The sequence below is a fragment of the Manis pentadactyla genome, chromosome 13 (assembly GCF_030020395.1).
Source record: "Manis pentadactyla isolate mManPen7 chromosome 13, mManPen7.hap1, whole genome shotgun sequence".
Lineage (NCBI taxonomy): Eukaryota > Metazoa > Chordata > Mammalia > Pholidota > Manidae > Manis > Manis pentadactyla.
This window is the reverse complement of record NC_080031.1, coordinates 57,188,297-57,206,722: the sequence shown is the minus strand read 5'-3', so window position 1 is coordinate 57,206,722 and position 18,426 is coordinate 57,188,297. Positions and strand designations below refer to the sequence as shown.

Genomic DNA, 18,426 nt, shown 5'->3' with positions numbered 1-18,426 from the left:
AACTTCCAATGTCAGTTTCCACATAAATAGAAATTAAAACTCTTATCATATGGAATAAAAAAGAACCTTAATTTACAAACACTACTGAAAAAAGTACAGAGTAGGTATCACTCTTCTTTACCTCAAACTATATTATGAAGCTATATTATGCAAAAGAGTGTGGAACCAGCCAACAAAACCTTATAATAGACACATAGACCCATGGAATAGAATTAGAAGCCAGAAGTAAACATACATATATGGGCAGCTAATATCTGATAAGGCAGCCAAGAAACACAATGGAGAAAGGATAGTGTCATAAATTGGGGGTGGTAGATGTGTTAACCAACCTTATGGTGTCAAATATTTTGCAACAAATATATCAAACTATCATTTTGCACACCAAAACTTATACAACATTTTATGTCAACTCTATCTCAGTAATGGTGGGGAAAATGATACAATTATAAATTATGTGTGTCCATTTCTCCATAATAGTTACTATATCTAAATGAGAGGCTAGTTTCAGGGATTTTAGTCCCTGTAGCTGGAGAATACTGATACTAAAAATACACAGCAACTCATAAGGAGTGTTTGTGGTTTGTGCATGTGTGTGTGTGTCTGTGTTAGAAAATGGTGCTTTCAATTTTGATCATGTTGAGAGTAAGATGAGAGTACTTTACTGAACTAAATTAGATAACTAAATCAGAGATAAAATAAGTCCTCTCTTTGGAGAGACAGGTAGGTCTAAGAATGTACAGGGTCACAGAAAGAGGGAGAAAAGCAGATAAATACATAGTAAGTAGGAGAAAAAAAAGACAGGATGAGCAAAAGGATAATTTTATGGAGAGAGCACAGGCATTCAATCATATGAGGAAAAGAAGAAAAACAAAGATCTATGAATAGACATTTAGATATAGATGTAAATGTAGATATAAAAATATATAGTATAGGTTTAGCTATGGATATGGATATGGCTATGAACATAAATTCTAATTACCTTAAAAGATAGGCTCAGTTTATCCTTATATTACTGTAACTAGTATTCTCTGCTACTCATGAAAAGGTTTATTTTGGGGTTATATACTTTTAAGTTCCTGTTGGATTGAGATACAACATATGCATATATAGATATGTAGGCTTTCAGATAAACTAAAATCATGTGTATGTTTGCATGTTTATAAATTTCAGTGTGCATAAGTGTATTCTGTGTCAAATAAAATGATTGTCTATGAATTATCCTTATAAATGTGTTCTAAAAGGATTACTGACTTTTTCTGTTTTACTGTTACACTCAGTGTAAACATGCTCAGTGACATAAGACCTTGCTGAGTCCCCCTTTCACCTCTGTGTTCCTCAAGCTGTAGGCCGTGGGGTTTAGCATTGGGGTGATAACCCCGTAGAGCATGGCGATGAGTCTGTCCCTGTCTGGGGAGTGGGGACTTGAAGACGGACGAATATAGGTGAAGATGGTTGTGCCATAGAATAAACAGACCACCAGGAGGCGGGAGGCACAGGTGGAGAAGGCTTTGTGCTTTCCTTCCACCGACTGGATCTTTAGAATGATGGATATGATGTAAATGTAAGAGATGAAGGTGGTTAGGAAGGCACCAATTCCCGAGACACCTCCTGCCACTAAAACAAGCATTTCTGCCATGTAGGTGGATGAGCAGGAGAGGGCCACCACTGGGGGGTCGCCACAGTAGTACTGGTTAACCCGATTGGACTTGCAGAAAGACAGGCAGAAGGTGGACACTGTGTGGAGGAGAGAATGGAGAAACCCTGCTGCCAGCTGGGCACAGCGAGCCTTTGTCATGATGAAGGTGTAATGGAGGGGGAAGCAGATGGCCACGTACCGGTCATAAGCCATGACAGCAAGAAGGAAGACCTCAGTCCCCGCCAGGGACACCAGGAAATAAAGCTGCGAAGCACAGCCCAGGAAGGAAATGGTGTGATTCCCAGTCAGGAGTTTGTCCAACATCTTGGGGACAGTAGCTGATGGGCAGGATATGTCTAAGAGGGACAGACTGGCCAGAAAGTAATACATGGTGTGTGCAGCTTCTTCTCCATCCAGACGGCCAAGAGAATGGCCCCGTTTCCCACCAAGGTGACCTGGTGGGTGATGGCAAAGACCACAAAGAAAGGATGGTGCACCTCGGGGAGGTCAGAGAGTCCCGTGAGGATAAAGTGAGTCATGGGGGTGAGATTGTAGCTATCCACCCCCTAGCTCCACGGGGGTCTCTCTGGAGGGAAGGAAGGCAAAAAATGGGTTAGAGAAAAAAGCCAAGGGGACTATTGATTAGAAATTTGTCAAATCATTGCGTGTGGTTGGTGATGAATATGTTACTTATATTTTAATTAAAGATTCCATTTATTAGACCTGTTGTTAAAAACATCTCCTGACTTCATACTCATCCTCAGTTCCTTACCATGGGGAAGCCCTCTGAGACTTTAGAGATGTTAAAAAATTCACCTCATTAAAACCACTGTGGACCTCTCACTAGCATTTGAAGTTTCACAACTCAGTGATATAGCTGTTTTGGATTCTTGAAACTGATGGCAATTTACCTCATTTTGCTTCTATTATTTCAATGTTTACAATTTTATGCACTATCTCAATTCTAAGTATCTCAAAGGCAGTAGCTATATATTTTACAATGTATGTAATTTTGGGGGTATATTGTTCATGTACAACATTATATTGGTTTCAGATGTACAACAAACATAGTGACTCACTACTTACCCACATTCCCAGCGAGTCTTGCCATGGTCCATGTACACCCCGCTACCAACCATCGTATTACTGTGTTATTTTTTATAACCCTTTTTTTTCACTTCCATTCCTATGCCGAATTCATTTTATAATTTGAAGTCTGTACCTCTTTACCTGTCACCTTTTCAACCATCTTCACACCCCCATTTTACTTTATGTACAAAAAAAACAACAAAATACAAATACATGGTAAATAATTTTAATAAATTTTACCAATGAACATACAATAAAAGAATAATTTACTTTTTTGTATAGGTGCAGAAGAATAAATGGTGCATCTCCTGGTTAGACAAATTGTATCTGTTGTTAAGAATAAATATGGAAATATTTTTTATAATAGAATCACAATAATTTAAGAATGAATTTTAACAGGTGTTCTCCAGAATTAGTATGGTTTGATAAATTTATGTAGCATACAAAGTATAAACTAAACAAGCTAGAAAACAGAAACAGACTCATAAACACAGAGAACAGCCTGCTGGTTACCATGGACAGGGGCAAATGAAATAGGTGCATTAGATAAAGAATTACAAATTTCAATGTATTAAATAATTTAGTCACAGGGATGGAAGTACAGCATAGGTAATAGAACTAATAATATTGTAATATTTTTTTGGTGACATATAATCAATACACATCATGATGAGCATTTGGTAATGTATACAATTATTGGATAACTTTGTTGTTTATCTGAAACCAACATAATATTGTATATCATCTATTTCAATAAAAAAATTTTAAAGAATAAAGGACAAATAAAATGTTTGATAGTGCCTAAGTATGAAGAAACTTAGAAACAAATATATTCACATGATACTCAGTTCCCATTCTCCTTAAAATAAAAATTTCAACATGTGTCTAATTGTTCAAAGAAATATGAGATCACAAAAATTAGGTGTGATGGAAGCTCTTGGCCATTGTAACTCCTTTAATTTTTAAATTACATTTGTATGTATTTTAAGTCCTCATAATCATGTTCAAAACTATTTATAAAAGCAACCTAGCTGAAGGTCTAAAAATCAGTACTTCTATGGATGGTTCTGTCACATTGAAAACTACTTTTTTAAATATTAAATGTGTATGACAGAGAGGGAGATGATTAGCTAATAAAATATAACCATCATTTCAGTGCTTCTGCCTCCACATTTATTTTGTCTACTGGAAATTACTGATGATATATTGGCTCAGATAAATGTACAAATAATACAAATTTATATATAATGATTTATTTTTACAAATGGAATGAAATTTTCTACCACCTTTCTTTAATGCAATATTTCATTATTTCCTTCTTATCCATTTTCTCATTTCTTACTTTGTTTCTTTTTGTATTTCCTTCCACCCATTTGTCTGTCTTTTGAAAACTGCAGAAAACATTCAGTTGACAAATTTTTCTATTTTATTATTTCTCTTATGTTTCATTAAACTAATAGACTCTTGAATATCTTCCTGAGGGCTACTACCCTTAAGTTTAATTGAAATAAAGTTAATTGAAATGTAGTTAAAGTACATATTATACTGGTCTCAGTATACAACATAGTGATTTTAGAATTATACACTTTGCTAAATGCTCACCATGATAAATGTAGATATCTGTAGATAATATCATACAAATATTCCACAATATTATTGACTATATTCCCAGTGCTGTGCTTTCATCCCTGTGGCTACTTTATTTGATAATGGGAAGCCTGCACCTCTTTGACCCCTTCTCTCACTTAGGCCATCCTCCCGTCCCTCTTCTCCATGTGATGTATATTCATGCAAGAATCACTGATGTTACTTGGATGATTTTATCTTTTATATTCTCAAACCACCCCGGGTCTGTATCATGCTTTTGAGGAAAAGACAATGTATTTTTGTGATATTAAAGTCATGATATTTAGGAAAGAAAATTACAGTACTGACCAGAAAGTGTTTGGATATAATTCAATCAGCAGCTGTTTAGTGGCTAAATGAAAATGACTGAACAAAAACACCCACCTTCTCAAATGTCAAGGCGCTGTAGAGCTGCACAATTTCAGTTCTCTACATCTTTATACATTCATTTTTTTTGGTATCATTAATCTACAATTACATGAAGGACATTATGTTTACTTGGCTCCCCCCTTCACCAAGTCCCCCCCACATACCCCTTCACAGTCACTATCCATCAGTGTAGTAAGATGCTACAGAGTCACTATTTGCCTTCTCTGTGCTGCACTGTTCTCCCTGTGATCCCCCACACCATGTGTACTAAACATAATAACCCTCAATCCCCTTCTCCCTCCCTCCCCACCCATCCTACCACATCCCTCCCCTTTGGTAACCACTAGTTCCTTCTTGGAGTCTCTGAGTCTGCTGCTATTTTGTTCCTTCAGTTTTGTTTCACTGTTATACTCCACAAATGAGGGAAATCATTTTGCACTTGTCTTTCTCTGCCTGGCTTATTCCACTGAGCATAATATCCTCAAGCTTCATCCATGTTGTTGCAAATGGTAGGATTTGTTTCTTTTTTATGGCTGAATAGTATTCCATTGTGTGTATGTACCACATCTTCTTTATTTATTCATCTACTGATGAACACAGGTTGCTTCCATATCTTGGCTACTGTAAAAAGTGCTGCAATAAACATAGGGGTGCATATGTCTTTTTGAATATGAGAAGTTGTATTCTTTGGGTTAATTCCAAGGAGTGAGATTTCCGGGTCAAATGGTACTTCTATTTTTATTTTTTTTAGGAACTTCCATATTGCTTTCCACAATGGTTGAATTAGTTGACATTCCCAACAGCAGTATAAGAGGGTTCCCCTTTCTTCAAATCCTTGCCAACATTTGTAGTTCTTAGTCTTTTCGATGCTGGCCATCCTTACTGGTGTGAGGTGATATCTCATTGGGGCTTTAATTTGCATTTTCCTGATGATTAGTGATGTGGAGCATCTTTTCATGTGCTTTTGGCCATCTGAATTTCTTCTTTGGAGAACTGTCTCTTCATATCTCTGCCCATTCTTTAATTGGGTTATTTGCTTTGCTTTTTGGGTGTTGAGGTGTGTAAGTTCTTTATATATTTTGGATGTTAACCCCTTGTGAGATATGTCATTTACAAGTATATTCTCCCTTACTGTAGAATGGCTTTTTGTCTGTTGATGGTGTCCTTTGCCGTACAGAAACTTTTTAGTTTGATGTATTCCCATAAGTTCATTTTTGCTTTTGTTTCCCTTGCTCAAGGAGATGCGTTCAGGAAGAAGTTGCTCATGATTATATTCAGGAGATTTTTGCCTGTTTTCTTCTAAGAGTTCTATGGTTTCATGACTTACAGTCATGTCTTTGATCCATTTTGAGTTTACTTTGTGTATGGGGTTAAGCAATGATCCAGTTTCATTCTCTTGCGTGTAGCTGTCCAGTTTTGCCAACACCAGCTGTTGAAGAGGCTGTCATTTCCCCATTGTATATCCATGGTTCCTTTATCATGTATTAATTGAGCACATATGCTTGAGTTAAATCTGGACTCTATTCTGTTCCACTGGTTTATGGGTCTGTTCTTGTGTCAATACCAAATTGTCTTGATTTCTGTGGCTTTGTAGTAGTGCTTGAAGTCAGGGCGCATAATTCCCCCTACTTTATTCTTCCTTCTCATGATTGCTTTGTCTATTCGGGGTCATGTGTGGTTGCATATGAATTTTAGAACTATTTGCTTTAGTTCATTGAATGCTGTTTGTATTTTGATTGGGATTGCACTGAATCTGTAGATTGCTTTGGGCAGATTGGCCATTTTGACAGTATTAATTCTTCCTATCCATGAGCACAGGATGTGTTTCCATTTATTGGTATCTTCTTTAATTTCTCTCATGAGTGTCTTACAGTTTTCAGGGTATAGGTCTTTCACTTCCTTTGTTAAGTTTATTCCTCGGTATTTCATTCTTTTTGATGCAATCGTGAATGGAATTGTTTTCCTGATATCTCTTTCTGATAGTTCATCATTAGTATATAGGAGTGGAACATATTTCTGTGTGTTAATTTTGTATCCTGGTACATTGCTGAATTCAGATGTTTGATTTAGTAGTTTTGGGGTGGATTCTTCAGGGTTTTTTGTGGTATGTGATCTATTCTTGAAAATGTTTCATGTTCAGTTGAGAAGAATGTGTGCCCTGTTGCTTTTGGGTGGAGTGTTCTGTAGATATCTGTTAGGTCCATCCGTTGTAATGTGTTGTTCAGTGCCTCTCTCTCCTTACTTTCTGTCTGGTTGATCTGTCCTTTGGAGTGAGTGATGTGTTGAAGTCTCCTAAATTGAATGCATCACAATCTATTTCCCTCTTTTATTGTGTTAGTACTTGTTTCACATTTTTGAGTGCTTCTTTGTTAAGTACACAGATATTTATAATGGTTATATCCTCTTGTTAGACTGACCCCTTTATCATTATCTAATGTGTTCTTTGTCTCATTACTTTGTTTTCTGAAGTCTATTTTGTTGAATACATGTACTGCAATGCCTGCTATTTTCTCTGTTAGTTGCATGAAATATTTTTTTCCATAATTTCAGTTTAGTCTGTGTATGTCTTTGGGTTTGAACTGAGTCTCTTGTAGGCATTATATAGACGGGTCTTATTTTTTGTCCCTTCAGTGACTCTATGTTTTTGATTGATGCCTTCAGACCATTAACATTTAGGGTGATTATCAATACGTTTGTACTTATTGCCATTGCAGGCTTTAGATTTGTGGTTACCAAAGGTTCAAGGGTAACTTTCTATCTCATAGTCTAACTTAACTCATGTAATGCTATTACAAACACAATCTAAACGTTATTTTTTTCCCCTCCTTTTCTTACTCCTCCAGATTTAGTATATTACGTGTCATAATCTGTACTCTTTGTCTATCCCTTGTCTGACTTTGGGGTAGTTGATTTAATTTTGCATTTGTTTAGTAATTAATTGTTCCACTTTCTTTGCTATGGTTTTGTTTGTCCTGGTAACAGCTATTTAGCCTTAGGAACAGTGTGGAGATGGTTTGTGGAAGAAGGTAAATTCTCTCAATTTTTGCTTATCTGGAAATTGTTTAATCCCTTCTTCAAATTTAAATGATAATATTTCTGAGTAGAGTATTGTTGGTTCAAGACCCTTCTGTTTCATACATTAACTATATGCTGCCACTCCCTTCTGTCCTGTAACATTTTTGTTGAGAAGTCTGATGATAGCCTGATGGGTTTACCTTTGTATGTGATCTTTTTTGTCTCTCTGGCTGCTTTTAATATTCTGTCCTCATCCTTCATCTTTGCCATTTCAAATATCGTGGCCTGCTGTTATCCTCTTTGGGTCCTTTTTGTTGGGAGATCTGTGCTCTTCCATGGCCTGTGTGACTTTCCTTCCCCAGATTGGGGACGTTTTCAATGATTATTTCTTTAGAGACCCCCTTTATCCCTTTTCCTCTCTCTTCTTCTGGTATCTTTATAATGTGAATATTGTTCCTTTTGGATTGGTCACATGGCTCTCTTAATATTCTTTCATTCCTAGAGATCGTTTTTTCTCTCTCTGCCTCAGCTTCTTTGTGTTCCTGTTCTGTAATTTGTATTCCATTGAGTCTCCTGTCACTTTGTAATCTGCTTTCAAATCCTTCCATTGTATGGTTCAGTTCAGCTATTGTATTTTTCAAAGTCTCTATGTCTGTCTTGAATAGTCCCTGAGATCTTGAATATGTTTCTGTAGCTCTGTGAGCATGTTTATGATTTTTACTTTGAAATCTTTATTGAGAAGATTGGTTATCTTGGTTTCACTCTCCTCTCTGGTGTTTTAGGGATTTTGGATTGAGCAAGGTTCTTTAGACATTTCATTCCTACTTGAATCCTATGGAAAGATAACTTTGTGTAATTCACTCCCTCTAGTGACCAGGATCTTTACTCTCTGGGGTGTTAATGTTGGTTGCAGGCATGTGGCACTGGTGCCTGCTGGGATGATGGAGCGCTTTCCTGATTCACGACCACAGTGTCTGCCTGAACTGCCAGGGCCAGTTGGTCAAGCATGCAGGGAGCAGCCTCTGCGTTACACCCCTTTAGCTGCTCTATTGGGTGCTGCTCTCCTGCTGACCCAGCGCCATGGCGGGGGTAGCAGGTTTGTGAGCAGGTGCTGGCCAGGAGGAAGGAGTGGCAGGCTGCTTATGGTGGTGGGGGGCCTCGAGGCTGCCTTGTCAGACGGGGATGGAGCTCCGGAAACTCCTGAAAGTTCCCATCCTGATGGGTTGAGTGTGCTGGGATTATTTTGTTTACCTATCCTTCTTCCTTAGCAGCAAACTCTGTGTAATCCTTGCCCCTTTAGCAGCCCTCTTGCTATTGGGAAGTCTTTCAATGCGTCTGCCTTTGTCTTGTCCTGTAGTGGCTGCTTTTGGGTACTTGTTCTATATAAGTGGCTGGAATCTCAGTCTGCCCAAGTGTTCCACCTGTCCCTGCTTTCCAACCCCTTTAATTTGCAGAGCACCATGCAATGTGGGTTCGTGGTCCTAGAGCAGATCTTCAGGGCTGGGTATTTAGCAGTCCTGGGCTTCTACTCCCTCCCTCCTCCGTTTCTGTTCCTCCTGCCTGTGTGCTGGGTTTGGGGAGAGGGCTTGGGTTCTGCCGGACTATGGCTTTGGTATTTTACCTTTTTCCTTGAGGTCTTCTATTTTCCCCAGATGTAATGTCTATTTCTGTTTCCTTCTGGTCACTCTTTGAAGATTAGTTGTATTTGCTGGGTTTTCATGTTATATGTGGTTTTGGAGTTTATTTCTACTTCACTTCTCATGCTATCATCTTTCCTGCTCTCCTCAAGGGTATTCTTTTTATAACCACTGAATACCATTATCATATCCAAGAAATTTAGTAATATCATCTATTTCTATATTTAAATTCTCCCAGTTGTTCTAATAATATTTTTTGCTGCAGATTTTTTTTTCTTGGTCTAAAAGCCAAGAAAATAATCATGCATTGCATTTGCTTGTCATTTCCTTAGCCCCCTTTAATCTAAAACAGTTTTTACTACCACTTCTTAAAAAAATTCAGGAGTCCAGTTCTGTAGAGTGTCTCATTTTCTGGATTTGTGTGATTATTTCCTTATCATTGGATTTGAGTTAAAAGCCATTACCAATTTTGGTAATGGCATTGTATAGAAGATGTTCCTTCCCATTTTGTCATATCAGGAGTCTCAGAGTGCCCGTTTGTCCTGTTATTGGTGATGCCAAACAAGTCTGATTACTTAGTTAAAATGATAGGTAATCTATATGATGATATTCTATAGTTTGACTCTAATAATTTATCCTTGCCCCCTTTTACTTGGAATCCTTGCCTGAATTAGTGAATATGTTATCTGTCATTATCATTATTTTTAATGCTCAAATTTTCTCAAATTTTGCCAATTGAAATTGCTTTAGTGCCCTGACCACTCCATGTTTGAATACTTCCTTGCTTTTTATTACACACAATTACAGGTCATCTTGTGCTTTTCCCCAGCCCTGTACTCAGCTTTTTCTCCAAGGATCACTGTTTACTGTTAGTGAGAAATAATATAGGAAGTAAGTTTATTGATACTGGAGAGTCATAACTTCTAGATTTTTCAGTGGACTGATCTTGGAAACCATTGTCAGTCCCTCCATTCATCCATCCATCCATCCATCCATCCATCCACAGAGTTCATACTGATATTTTAGTGTTATTTTTTAAAAATTGGTATATTTGAAGCTTTATTTACTGTATAGAAGAAAACTAGAATACCACTTTAAGTCTTTAAAAATATTCTAATAGTGGAAAAAATTAAAGTAGCTGGTGGTAAATAACAGCTTTTCTTGGTGAATCAGGTATATAAGTCTGTTATTTAGTGAGCTCTTATTTCTGTTATTAATGTAGTTTTGGGGCAGTGCCGTGACAACACTGAGCCAAAAAAGCTGCCTGTCACTGAAGAGGAGCAGATTTACCCTTGGGACACATGTGCAGCTGTTCATGATGTGAGGCTTTCATTATTACAGTGTTATTTTAAGGTAAGTACTCTTTTTTTCACATGTATTTTTTCTGCAAAATTGATGGTTATTTCTCTCCAGAGTGTTATTCTATATTTTTTCTTCAATGAAATGTCATTGTAATTTGGAATCTAGACATTTGTTAGAAAAAAACTTAATATGTGGATTGTAAGGAAATAGAAATTTTTAAAAAGTAAAAGAAATGGTTTGTAAACAATAAATAAAAATTTAAGGTTATAGATGTTATACCTTTGTTTTAAATGTTATTTATTATGAGGCATACAAATTCAGTTCAGTGGAATGTAAATATTTATAAAAACTTTTGATATGATACAAATATTTTATAAAGATTTTTGCCTTCTTTTACTTTCATTTAAAGAAACACAGTATACTCTCATTATGATACTTCTAAAATGTAAAGTAGGGTCAGATTTAATTCATGCTTTTCTGGTTTCTTGTTGTGAGCTTGTTTTTTTTCCAGCTCTTTGCACCTAGGGGCTCTAGCACTCAGGCGTCCTAAACCTCGGAAGATCAACTTTATTTATTTAGTAGCAAAAGCATTGTTAACTTCCTTGTAAAATTTCCATACCACTTCTAGTGTTTCCTGAGTAGATTATCAAATGAAGTGTTCTTTCACCTGTTTTTTTTTGGATCTACTGTGTTTTGAATTAAGTAAACATACAATAGTAACTTAAAATGCTTAAAATACAAAGTGCAACATTATTTTTGGTTAGCTAATGAGATTCTTGCTCATAGTACACTAGATTAATTATAAGAAACTAGTAGTATAGGTGGAAGAAAGATTACTTAATCAGATAACTAGGAATTGGCCTACAATGTTAACAGTCAGAGTGGTACGGTTCAGTTGGGTGGACAGAGGAGAAAAAATTTGGTGGATTCTTGAGGAGATGATGTTTCTAGTTACAGAGGTGTTGAATAGATTATAAAGGGTCTCAGATCAGAAAAAGTGGGTTGTCATTCTGATTCTGCCATTTCTTAGCAATATGAGCTAGGCTATATAAACACTCAAAGGCTCAATTTCCTTATCTGTAAAATAGGGCATACTGTGGTCTTTGATGCAGTAATCCACCAGGTTAGAAATTTCTTTAGATCACTTTACACATCATAAAGGTCTGTGTAAATGTAAAGTGTTGTTTTTAATATTCAAGGTAGCCCATTTAGAAGGGCTCAGGTTAGGCTTTATAATGCAGTTTGGGTTAGGTAATGAGGATTATGCTTCTACATGTTTTCAGAAGCTTTTAAATGAAATTTTCATTATTTTGAAAAAGGATATCTTTCATACATTTGTTGCAGGTTGAGTTCATTCTTCTGAGTCCTTGTCCCCACTTGCAGGAAGAATTGAAAGGCGGAGACACAGTAGCAAAGCAGAGGGCAAGTTTTATTTGAATATACTCCAAAGGAGGAGTGGGCCAGTGTCAAGGTAGATAAAGGCCTCGATTTGTTAGGTGGGAGGCTTGTCTATTGAATTCTGGTTAGGAGGCACCTGTTTGACTGGCAAGGTGAGATTATTTGATTTATAGGTCCTTGTATACAGTCACCCGTCTCAGAGAGCATTTTTAGTCTGTTGTGATCTGGTTGGGGAGGGGAGGAAGTTATCTCCCTGCAAAGCCTTTGCTGTCTCCACATGGGACCCCCTCCCTGGGCAGAGTTTGGGCGACTTCTTCTTTGAACCTTATCTTCCCCTTTTCTGGCTGCTCGTGTCTGTCTTTCCACCTAACATTCCTAACACTTTTTTCTTGATTATTCCTTTGAATTTTTGAAAGCTTATATATATTATTTTATTATTCATACACTAACATATCTTCATTTTAAAGATAATTGTACAGTTGTGCTAAGTTCTGCTTTTGCAGAAATTTACTACAACCTTCATTTAGATTTTAGTTTCCTGCCACAACCCTGGTTTTAATTTTATCATTTTGAATCACTTTAGAGTAAATGATTAAAAGTGAATCCTAAAGCCAAATAGAAAGAAAAATAACTTGATTCAATCAAAATATGATCCAGACCTAGGAATAAAATAATTTTGAGGGAAGGAGTGATCTAATAACAGAGAGAAAAAGTAGGCTCCTTTTTTGCTTCAAGGATAGTTACTCATTTATAGAAAAAAATCTTTTTTGTAAAAAGGCTCTGAACTTGTCTGATTCTCTGTTATATTTCTCCTAGTGATTGTGAGAGTCTATTCTTGTATTAATACTTTTATGTACATTCATAATGGTTATTGTATGTATATATGGTGTGCTCCCTGGACTATATACCTCTGGACGTTTAGGGCCATTTCTTATATTGGATTTATATTCCATTCAGAGACTAGCACATGCTACGTGTGTTATAAATACTTACTGGATTTCTTCTTGAATTACTCTAGCATAGATTACCAGAGTTTTGTAGCCAGAGATACTGCTCAGAGCAGTACCAAAGGGCACTGGTCCTGATTATGGAATTACACTGTGTAGATTCTGCTTTCCTCAGATCAAATTTTACAAAGTTGACATGTAGAATTTTAGTCATGGAAGACTGTGAATTTATGGTCGACACTAGAAGCATTTTATATGAAAGAGGTGACGTAGTAGCAAGGGAACCTGAACTTTAGAGTCAGATAGACTTCGGTTTGAAGTTGGTCTCTATCACTTGTAACTGAGTGATCGTGGTAAACTTTTCATTCCTTTTTTGTAAACAAGTATAATACCACCAGGTTTTAATAAACATTGAGGTTGTGAAGATGTAGTGTTAAGCAGTTAGCACAGCGGTAGTTGGGCATATCAATGAAATCTTCCTAAAATATTTGTCTCATGTTAGTAAGTGTTTTCATGCTTTTTTTTTGACCCTAGCAGATTTCAAATAAGAAATCTAAAGCTGTATAGACAAATGACATACTATTTTCAGTTTTAGAAGCTAACTGCTTTAATTAAAAAGATTAATTACATTTTCATAAGACATTGCCGAAGAGAACAGCTTGTTTATTAACTGACTACCAACTATTCTAAAATGAACTAATACCAGTATCTGCTTCTACCTGAAGCAGCTCTGAATCATAAAGCAGAGATGAACAGGTCTCCTGTTGTTTTTCTGATTTTTAACATTAAAAGCTAGCCCTCCTGCTATGAGGATTTGATTTCTGTGGCTGCACATCTTTAAATCAGCTGGGAAGGCATTTTGCACTGTGTAATAATTTCAACTCTCAGATGCTTATGAAGAGTCTTGATTTAATGTTGGAACTTGTTTACTATTGTTTAAAAATGATTTGGTCATCTTACATTACCATATGTTTCTTTTCAACATAAAAATAAAATAAAGTTTTACTCAGTTTTGATGGCTCTCAAATCTTTCTTCATATGTGGTCTCATGTCAGACCTTGGGCCTAATGTTGCTCTGGCTTGGCCATGTACGTACTACAGACTCAGGGAGGTGAAGTCAAGTTCAGGCCCAAATGCTGTTTGACAGAGGCTAAAGGAAAATTCAAAGAAAATTATTTTAGGAAGAAGAGTTTAAGCCTGTTTATAGGTTTAAAGGGAAGGAATTAGCAGGGAAGGAGGAGAAGAAGGCAATTAACTTTCAAAAGGATATATATTTTGCTTACATAATCTTGGTCTCTTTTTGTGCATATTATATGAAACCCTTGTTAATGTTAAGATACTTTGTAGGGTTATTCTTATGAGCACATTTTTACTTTAGAAAGATGTGTGGAGGACACATCATGGAGAGCAGAAATTGGAGTCAAGGAGACCAGTTAAGGAACTTTGTTTTAAAGAACTCTCTCCCCCACAACAAATGATACAGACTTGAATGTTATAGTGGGAATGAAGAGAGGTCAAAATCTGTGGCTTGAGAACTAATACATATAGTTGTATTAGTGTAAGGAAAGGATGTGATTATAGAAAATAACCCTTAGTTTTCTGATTTGGTGACTTAATAGATTGTAGAGTTTTTAAACCAAAAGGAATAGAAAGATGCATGGAGAAAATGACAAGTTTTTGACACACTGGTTTTATATTATCTGAGGGACATCAGAGTGGAGATTTCTGGTTGGCAGCTGAGTTTTTTTTTTTTTGAGTTCTGGAGAGATGTAGGCTTGGAAGATAGTTAAATTTACTGATTAAATCACTCAGGGAAAATAGTTTGAAGGAGAAGGGAGTAGCACTAAGAATAGAACTTTGAGGAATATAAACATTGAAGGGGCAGGCAAAGAAAGAGTCTTAAAAGGAGGTGTAAACTAAATGGTTAAAGAAATTGGAGGAAAGTCAAGAGAGCAGCACTGTAGAAGCCAGAGGGAAATAGGCAGGCAAAGAAAGCTGTTAGTGTCAGCTGCTGTAGAGTGGGTAAATACTACGTAGACCATGTCAAGTGATCAGCAGCAGTATAGTTCACACTGAACTGTGGTATAACATTGGGAGCTTGTATTTTATGGGGTGGAGAAAGACTAATTCAAATTTTTTCTTTCATTATGTACAGAGATATTTGGAAGCTAAAACTTCATGAAGTTTCAAGTTTAAAGATACTGGCTTAGGGCTGTCAAGTCAAGTGTTCTGTCACAAAAATACAAAGTTCACAGTAGTATAATAAAAAATAATTCAGAGGGTTATGTGGGTATATTTAGGTTTGTTTAAACTCATTTAAAATTAATTGTATTTTTCTTTTTTGTTTTTATTTTTTTTAAGAGTTCTTGTCTCTTGGCAGTATCAGTTGGCTGGGAAGGAGGTGTTTATGTACAGACCCGTGGCTACACATTGCATACAGATTGTCATAAATCTTACATGGAATCTTTACAGGTAAGTAGTGTGAAACATTTCTAGTGGCATGTATCTTTCTAGGTATTAGATATTTTTACAGCATATACATCCCATTTCCTCTTGAGTGCTTTTTCAGTGTTTGAACTATCCAGCCTGAGAGTTCCTTGCCTCTACAACTTCAGGGATTTCATTTTTTTACTGACTTCTGTAACTATAATTTTAGACTTTGCTACTCTAGCTTTGACATACTGTTTTAATACCCAACCATATCCACTTATTATGTGATTATTCTTCACATTCTCATTTTCACTCTCAAATGTTTGTTTTGCTTCTGACATGAAGCTCTCTAGTCCTTTAAACCCCTTTGCATTTTTCCTAGCATTAGCTCTTCCCTAAACTTACTTTCTTGTATTATCCCTATCCTGTTCTTAATACTAGTCATTCGAACTACCTTCTTTGATTTTAGACCCAGGCAGCTAGTCCTGCTAGTAAAATTATAAAGCTAGGTGAACTGGTACCTCTACAAGTTTGTAGTTTCCTATAGCAGTAGCTTAGACTAGGATCCTGGCCTGTAGATACTACTTATCAATTCATTTGCCTGTCTTTGACCAATTCTCTCTCCTATTTCCTCAGCAGCTATTGCAAACCTTTCCCTCCCTCATCCCAGACTCTTTGCCTAAGCCCCAGGAGAGATTGTTGTCTCTCACATACTACCTCAGCTTCTTGCCTTATTATTCTGTTCTTGATAAATGTCCCTGCATCCCAACCAAACCTTTCCTTTTTACTCCTTGAGGCAGTAGTCCTTCTTATGTTCAGGAATAATTTTTCTGTTAATGCTTTACTACTACTTTTTCCCCATCACCTCAGAGGCCTTGATCTATCAGTAGGTAACTTATTTTTCTTGTGTATCTCCAGTTTCTGCCTACTCTGTCCCTTCTTTTCAGCTCATAAAGACACTCAAGTCCCTGCTATTCAAAATTCCTTTGCTTGACCTTTCATTCCCTTGTAGCTGCAGTCTTTCTCCTTCTCTTGGATCATCTTCCTAACAGCATTTTCTACTCTGATCTTAGGTCGCTAACTCAGAAACAGTGAATTTCTGCTTTCCCCTCCCTATTTCTTACATCTCACATTCAGTCACTTACCAAATTCTATTGATTCTATCTCCTATATTTTACTTGAGTATATCATATCTTCGTTATTCCCACTTAGGCTTTTTGTATATGCCTTCATCTCTCATTTTGACTTTTGCAATTGCTTTCTTACTAGTTTCTTTATTCCAAGTATAATTTATTCACTACATTAGATCTTTCTAAGATGTAAATCTGATGACATGTCATTGGCTTAAAAATCCTTTGCTGACTTCTTCCTGACATGATAAAATTTCACTCTTCTCTGAATGACATTCGCAGCACTCCATGATCTAGGCTTACCTATTGCTTTCCTTTATCTTCAGCTCAGCATTAATAAGCTAATTAATAGCTCACTAAGCACATTATGCATTTTTCATACCTTTGTATCCAATTTGTTCATTTAACAAATATTTATTCAGTGCCTGCAGTGTTCCAGATACCATGATAGACACTGGGAATACAGCAGTGAAAAGACAGTTTCTTCCTTAAAGTAGTTTAGTATGTACTACATGAGACAGAAATAAACTGTTGCAGTGTATTTGCTGATATTATGAAGTGTGCACAGGGTCTTATTCGAACATCTGCCAAGTGTTGGAACATTTGATGAGTGATGAGAGAGAAGACGGGGGAAGTAAGTAGGGGTCATATTGTAAAGGCCTTGAGTACCCTGTAAAGAATTTGGACTTCAGAAAGATTATTTACAGAGAGCTTTTAAAGACTCTTAAGCAGAAATAAGACGTGTTCAGAAAGGCCATTGCGGCAGTTGTATAGATTGCAGGGGTTGCTGTGGGATTGTAGGAGAGTAAAAAGAATGTGGTGATATCATTTAGAAGATAAGAGGTGATGGTGGCTTGGGCTTAGTCAAGGCAGTGGAAATAGTGAAGGGGTTAGAGATTTGAAATATATTTAACAGAAGAGTCTTCTGGACTTGGTGAGAGAATGCATGTGGAGCATACGAAGAAAAAGTAATTACTGTGAGAGACAATGGTGATCCTTGAAAAACTGTGATTAGGAAAAAGAGTCTCACTTTACATAGATCATATTTGCAGCTGTGTGGTTGGGAGACTAGTTAGGAGATTACCAGCAAAGGGGATAGAAAGAAGAAAGTGGATGGAAGGGATGATGGGAGTGATTAATTTGATATTTGAGGAATCTGAAGGAGTTGCATGACTTTGTTCTTTCTGAGGTAGGAAATGTAGCTTTATTCAAGTAAAAAGGGGCAAGGCTTGGGTAGGTGAAGGGACTTGACAAGTGAAGTGGTTGGAAATGGGGATTAGAGAGTGCTTCAGAAGATGTAAGGGAAGATTGTCAGGCACTATTCATGGCTTAGTTGAGGATGGAAACAAGTTATAACAAGAAGTTATTTCAATTTTCTCTAACAGCACTCAGTTTGCATGCAGAATTGAAGTCATACATTGGATTAATGTTGTGTGAAAGTTTTGTTAGGTACATGTGATAAAAGGACATATGGATGGGGAACGAGAAGCATTGACGAGAGTTTTTGAAATGGTAGATCATGTTGTGTAGGCAGGATAGGAAAGTCCTGATAAACTGGGAGAAAAAGGAGGGACTATAGGTGAAAGGGGGAGTTGGCAATCAGAATGTAAGATGTTTGAATTTTGTATTTCCAGATATGGACAATTTGAGGTCATTGCAGGACAAGCGGATGGTCATAGCAATAGGTTCTGGAGTAGGAGGCCACAGCTATAGAATTTGGTGAGGTCAAAGAGCTGACAGACTAAGATACAAGATTGACCACATACAGACATATATACATGCACAGGAGGATGGCAGGTTTGGAGTGAAGAGTAAAACTGATCTAGGCACCAAAGTGTTCAGGAATT

General features: G+C 36.7%; 2 pseudogenes; one reads left to right on the top strand and one right to left on the bottom strand.

Moving 5' to 3' along the window:
* Positions 1 to 1,288: 1,288 nt before the first annotated feature.
* Positions 1,289 to 2,885, bottom strand: LOC130680220 (olfactory receptor 5V1-like; annotated as a pseudogene).
* A 12,491-nt stretch (positions 2,886 to 15,376) lies between these two features.
* Positions 15,377 to 18,426, top strand: part of LOC130678901 (E3 ubiquitin-protein ligase UBR3-like) — a 51,609-nt pseudogene continuing 48,559 nt past the window's right edge.